The following is a 6,697-nucleotide window of genomic DNA, read 5'->3' on the forward strand; positions in this document are numbered from 1 at the left end:
GAAAAAAGAACTAAATGATCGATGTTTTAATATTTTATCAAATGATCCCTTTAATGCTTAGGTACAATGAATTGATCAAGGTCGGAGGAACTATGATTGGTAACGACGGCCGTGAGCTCCTCATTATTGGTATTGTCTTCCGTAACAGCAGTAGTAATACTAGTGCTTGTTATAGTTGTACCAATTTCATTACCCCTTTCACCAGAACACACCTGAGGTGATATCTCAATAGATCGATCAGCTAGTTAAGAGAAAAAAACTAGAGAATAATCTTACAAATCAGTCAAATAATTAACTAGTGACACGTATGATCGATCCCAACGTACCTTCAAGCAGTTGATGTGACTCTCAAGCAATAATCCATATAATGGATATGATCATCCTGTCGATCATCCCCTTCCTCATCGCCGGCTTGAATATGATCATCTGAAGGACCAACCAACCTAACAGTAGTGCCGCTATTTTCCTCCATCTCACCCTCTCACCCTCTCACTCCGATTTCTAGCTAGAATCCCAGATAGCTGTAAAGCTTGATCGAGTTCGATCGTAGTTATAGGCTTATAGCTAGCTAGCTGAGCCTCGTACCCAGGGGAGGATCTAGGGCATTGGTGGGGGACTCAAGTTCCTCCAAGAATTTGGGAAATATTTACCTAAGTACATGTTATATATTCATATGGTGTAGTTTTACATGCTTGGTTTTGAAGTTTTGTTAATATCAAGTCCACCCAAGATCAAATCCCAATAAATATATATTTGTGTGTCTATTATTTTATTTACTTCTAATTTTTCTTGATTTCTTCAACATGTAATTAATTTATTTTATTTTCAGTGTGCATTAATTTTGATTAAGGTCTTAATTAATTTCAAAAATTACATTTTGCAATTGACTAAACTTATGATAATTTTGACCAAGGGCGGAAGTAAGTGGCAGGCTGGTAGGGCTATAGCCCATCCGAAATTTTGGCTAAAATATCTTCAATTATATGTTATCCCATCTGCATTGTTAATCCTAAAGATTTAAAACTTTGCCTCAAAGTTATTTGCTTGGTTTGCATTTTGTGATCTATATGACTCAAGAGGAAGTTTCAATGCCCACCTTGAGATTAATTTGTGGCATTGTGTCTGAAATGGGCTCTGAGATTTCCAAGGCTGGCAGTGAATGGCCAGAGCTCACAGAGTTTTTGTTGAACTCTATTCAATCTGATTACGAAAAGTTACAACAATCTCCATTGTGGGTGCTGGCTTACTTACCAAAAGGGTTTCGTCCTGTTGTTTGTGAAGCTCTAGTCACTAGCCTTGCAACGTTGCACTCGCGAATAAAAGAAGCATTGAGTTCCCCCAATGCTGATATTCAGGTTACTGCATTTGGTGTTGTGGTTAGCCTGATAGGTTTGTTCACGAATTCAAAGGGGTGCAACTGGTTTAATGAGCTTTTGAGAGCAATGATGGTGGGACTTTTCGAGTTGTTGAGTCATTTGAAAGAAGAATATGCTCGTGGGGCTGTCAATGAGTTAATAATGTTGGTCATGGATGAGCCATAGATCTTGAAGCCATACCTAAACCATCTCGTACTCGACATGCTTAATGTGCTAGAGTGTAAAAAAGTGACGGATGAAACGAAACTCTTCGTTGACAAATTCTTGCTGGCAATGGCAGAAGCCACAGAGTTGGCACCTATGATGAGGGAGCTGCATCATGAAACAATGGTTAGGCTGCTCACAACCTCAGTGCAACTGCTTCTCTCTATAAAGGATGACAGTGCATGGTACAACATGGAATGCGAGCTGTGTGAGAATGATGGAAATATGGATGTATACAAGTCTGGAATTTTGTTCTTGAAAAAACTTTCAGAGGAGTGCTCGGATGAGATGGTACTAGTACTTGATCCAAGTTTAAACTTATCGACATATCGATACACAAAAACATGAAATTGATATATACACTACTTTTATTCTAACTTAATTTCTAAGCATTATATTGAGCAGAGCTTTACTTTTATTGCCTGAGTCACCCACCACTAAAGTAAAACTTGTTTGAGTTTCATATGACATATGGTTCAATTAAATGATTTAAATATCTTAAATGGAATGTATTTTGTATATCAGTAAAAGACAAAGGAAAATACATACACTAAGTAGATTTCTATTGTATTTTCTACCTTCTCACTATTTATCTAAGAATGTTGGGTTTAAGAATAGTTAGTGATCGAGAAAGCTAGGTTAACGTTTGACAGCGTGAGCCATTTCTAGTTTTATAAATTTTTATGACTAATTACTTGGGATATGCTCCTTAAATCTTTAATTAGTATTTCTCAAATCTTACTGCATTTAATGACTGCAGGTCTTGAGGAAAGACTGTTTGGACCAAGTTACTGCCATTATTTTAAAGTCATTCAAAGATCCTCATCCTCGAGTTTGTTGGGCAGCTTTTAGTTTTATGCAACAATCTACAAATCTGGTCCAGGCAATGCAAATTCTCTATCACTCAAGGATTGTGTATGCACTGGATGCCGCACTTGACCAACACTAGAATATAACAGTCAAGGTACTACTCTGTGATCGGTTATGTTTCATTTTAAATTATGATTAATTTTTATATCATGATTGTTGTCATTTTAAATTTACAGGGTTTTGATTTTATGTCCATCATGTTGTATTTTTTAATTTAAATAGTAAAGGCGTGAGGATGAGCCTCCCATTAGATTTCAAACCTCAAACAAAATTTGTATCGTGTGAAAAGTAGCCCTACCCATCTTGAATTCCTAATTCCGCCTAAATTGTTGTTTTTACATCAACAAATTATATATTTAATATATTATAATTACATATTTTATGCACTATAAGTTTTTATCACTTCAACTGTTCAGGACAAAATTCAGTCAATTCTGAATCCGCCGCCGCCAGTACCTGCTTATTCTCGCTACCTTAATGGTCCGTGAAACCCGCCGAAGCAATTCTGACAAAAGTCGAAGGAGGAATAGTTAGTCAGGTTTAATTACGTACACTGTTGATGCTTCGTCGCATAGAGGGGCTTTACTACAGGGGTGTCCGATCCTCGATTAAAGCTTGATGCCGTTCATATCATCATGACATTATTGGAGCAATAAATACGTATACTGCGGTTCAGTTTGTACGCCTATCGATATGGCGCTGTTTACATCTGCTACTATCATCATGCTTCCATCAGTTCCGTCGAAACTGTTAAAACTTAATGGACTATTCGTTCTTGTTGCGTCAGTGTTTGACAACAAACTGCATGACAACTAAGAGCATTGCTTAGGTTTGATTAGCTAATAGTCCAAGCTCGATTGTCCTGCTACTTAATTATCCTATCCCGACCTCCAGACCAATAAATTCAGTACTCCGTACTCAGAATACGAGAGATACGTATCGATCAAGCTAGCTAGAGCCCAGAAATGGATTGCAAACTATAAGTAAATTAGGAAGAGCTGATACATCAAAACCTAAACGGTGATGTATCGTACAGAACGCGCGTACAGAAGGTAATGAAGAGTTGATGAGACATGAGATGTCACTTTTATTTTCGAGTAATTATTTTGTGTATTTAGAACATTACTTGGCAGTACTATGTGATGCACGGTGTACTCAGTCAATCATATTACTACATAGTATAATAAACATAATAGAAAAGAGAATAAGATTATTTAAATATAAATAATAAATTAAAAACAAACACATTAAAAAAATAGACCAATAACATTATAAGACTACTCTACGTAAATTATATATATAATAATAATTTTTCCTTATTTTCTTTCCTCATCAGAGAGTAATAATTGTACTTACTATATAGATAAAACCACGTATAAAACGTGGCCTTGTATGTGACACTCAAATTGGCCAAGCTAGTTCATCTACTATTTAAGACCTGGCTCAACTCCTTATTGATCATGTCCTCTTTATCATCTCGGATATTTTAGAAAGGAACCATCTCGTTTATATATGATTATATTCAGGTAAAGCGTGTCAATAAATCAATAATTGTTGCGATATTTTTAATCAGACCATATATATTTCTTCGCTTCCTTACTACATTATATGTGTGCGTGTGTGTTGCGCAACTCCGCTCCAGTTAGACTGTTAAGAGTGTGTCGAACAAAACGACGTGTTTATAAGCTAAACCACTTGTGAAGTGGAGTACTGATCTGGACTCCTAATTAATCATTTATGCCTTTAGCAATTGGGTGCTTCGTGCTCGTATCGATTGTTCGATCGCACATCTAATCAAAGTTTACAACTTGTATACGTAAATACATGAATAGACATGATAAATCAAATGTTGAAATCTAAATATTCGATCACCTTGAGACTTGAGAGTCGTGCACAAATCAAAGTTTTATTTAGATGTTACTAGGTAGCCCGCATACGACAAATTATTACATTTCCAAGTGTGTTACTCAATATCTAATCCGGTTGGTCAAGTAGTTTAGAATCACTAATAGAAATCTATTCTTTATAAATTACATGAACCCCTAATATGCTTTTGGAAGCTAACCTTGCAAGGATAATATTTCTTATCTCTGTCCAAGAGAAAATGACATGTACATGCACGTCTTCTACTATAAGGAAGTAAACGATTCCGTCTCAATCTTTTGGATATTTTCTCCACCGTCAAAGGGCGTTAAGGTGCGGAAGCTTTTGACATCCCTAGCCGTCAGATTCAGACTCCCACAGCATTCGTCGTGTATTGGCGATCCAGCATAACCGCACCGCCTAACATCAATTATAGAGTTCTATGTCGTTTTCGGCCAATTTCCATCACCTGTCGGTTTTACACTTAATTACGGTCTTAGTCGATCGATCGATTGGGATCCTATAAACTGTAGTTCTTCATGCGTCCGGCAAGCAGACATAATTGATTTATGAATCTCGTCAATCTCGCATATGGTTCCTAGTTTTTCTCTTTGAATACGATTGTACCAAAAGTTAAAGTAACACTACCGCATGCATGGACAATTGAAAGTTTAAAACCTCATATAGTTTAATTTACTCTTAGATATGAAATATGTTTTAAGACAATCCGTCCCGCTCACCTACGGGGCAACATTTAAGGGATAAACCGGGACGAACTGATGGTGGCTATTGGATTGTTAATGAGCTGATCTTAAGACAATAAAATAAACTCAGTTTTTTTTAATAGAGAAAACTGCCCTTAAATTATTGAAATTAAACTAACAAAGGAAATTGACAAAATAATCTGACCTCCTATGTCTGATAAACTCCAACAAATAAGATAAACAAAAAATCAATTCGACATGTGTACACCCACATATGCAAAACTATATATATAAAAAAACTCCTAGCAAACATCTCTCTCCTCCACCATTAATAAATCATTCTCTCGCTCTTCAATTCCTCTCTCTCCCAACAATTTCTCCCACCAACACAATATCTCAACTTATATGTATATTGATCCATTTGGGTAATTCTTCCACAACGAAATCAATTCCTTATGTTATTCAATACTATTCATCGATATAGAGATATTAAATCAAAAGATACCCAATAATATTTGAGATATTAAATGCTTCATTAAGAACAATATGAGAATTATGGGGATTATAATATGCATAATCAGAGTGGCTGGCTTGAATTGAAACAATCAAACAAACATGAGAATTTAACTCACAAACTGTCTCAATTTTCAATTAAAAGATTCAATCCAATTCTTCTTATTCTTCTTTGATTTGAGGCTTTTGAGCTGAGTAGCCATGAGTCCTCAGTCCCAGAGACCCGAGCGCCTCCGTCAGGTCCCGCCGACCTGACTTAGGGCTAAGAGACGAGATAGGAGACTGGGTAAAGGGGTAGGAGGAGATGGGTCTTTCATAAATGTCTTTTCATAACCGCAAAATTATTTCACTAACAATCCAATAGTAATAACCCGAATTTTCTGAGTGAATATTGGTTTGTTTTAAGTTCACAAATTCGTGAAATTTATTAAAAACGTTTATTTAGAAAAACGTTACGTTTTCGCGACATGAATATCGACTTTTATTATGTCGCTCGTTTGTGAAAATTTCCTTCACGGAAGTTGTAGAGCTCATCGATACGAGTTCGTGGACACATCACGCGTTCGAATCGGACGTCGTACGTAAAAGTTATTAACGATGGAAGTTAGTTTCCGATTTAGAAAGGAGTATAAAAGGAAACTAATTAGAAGTAGGGTTTCCATTTTCGGAAACCCTCTTCTCTCTCCAAAACCCGCGCCTCCCTTCCTCCCTCTCACCCCTCGCGATTTTCTCCCCCGAGCCCTTCTTTCCTTCGGCGCCGATCTCGCCTCTCCGTGGGTCGTGAGCCTCACCGCCCATCCCAAGGGCGCCGCTCGACCTCCTGCAGCCACCCCTGGATGCGACACGCTGGGGAGCGCCATGCTGAAGCTCCTCCGAATCGTACCAAGCTGCTGCAACCCGCCACTATACGACCCATCATCTCCGGCGACGCAAGGGCTTGGAGGAGGACGCCTTGACACCGATTATTACCTTTGGAACCATCTACAAGCGATTGGGGGGCCAAATTGCATCAACTCAGGCTCATCCCGAGAGATGGAACACCGCCGACGATCCGAGCTTCTCCGGTGCCAAATCGGAGTTCTAAACTTCAATTAAGGTATGATTTGATGTAATTGATGGGTTGGTTGTGATTGTTGTTGAATTTCTGGATTGATTGGAGGAAGGATG

Source organism: Argentina anserina, chromosome 4, assembly GCF_933775445.1.
Source record: "Argentina anserina chromosome 4, drPotAnse1.1, whole genome shotgun sequence".
Taxonomy (NCBI): Eukaryota; Viridiplantae; Streptophyta; class Magnoliopsida; order Rosales; family Rosaceae; genus Argentina; species Argentina anserina.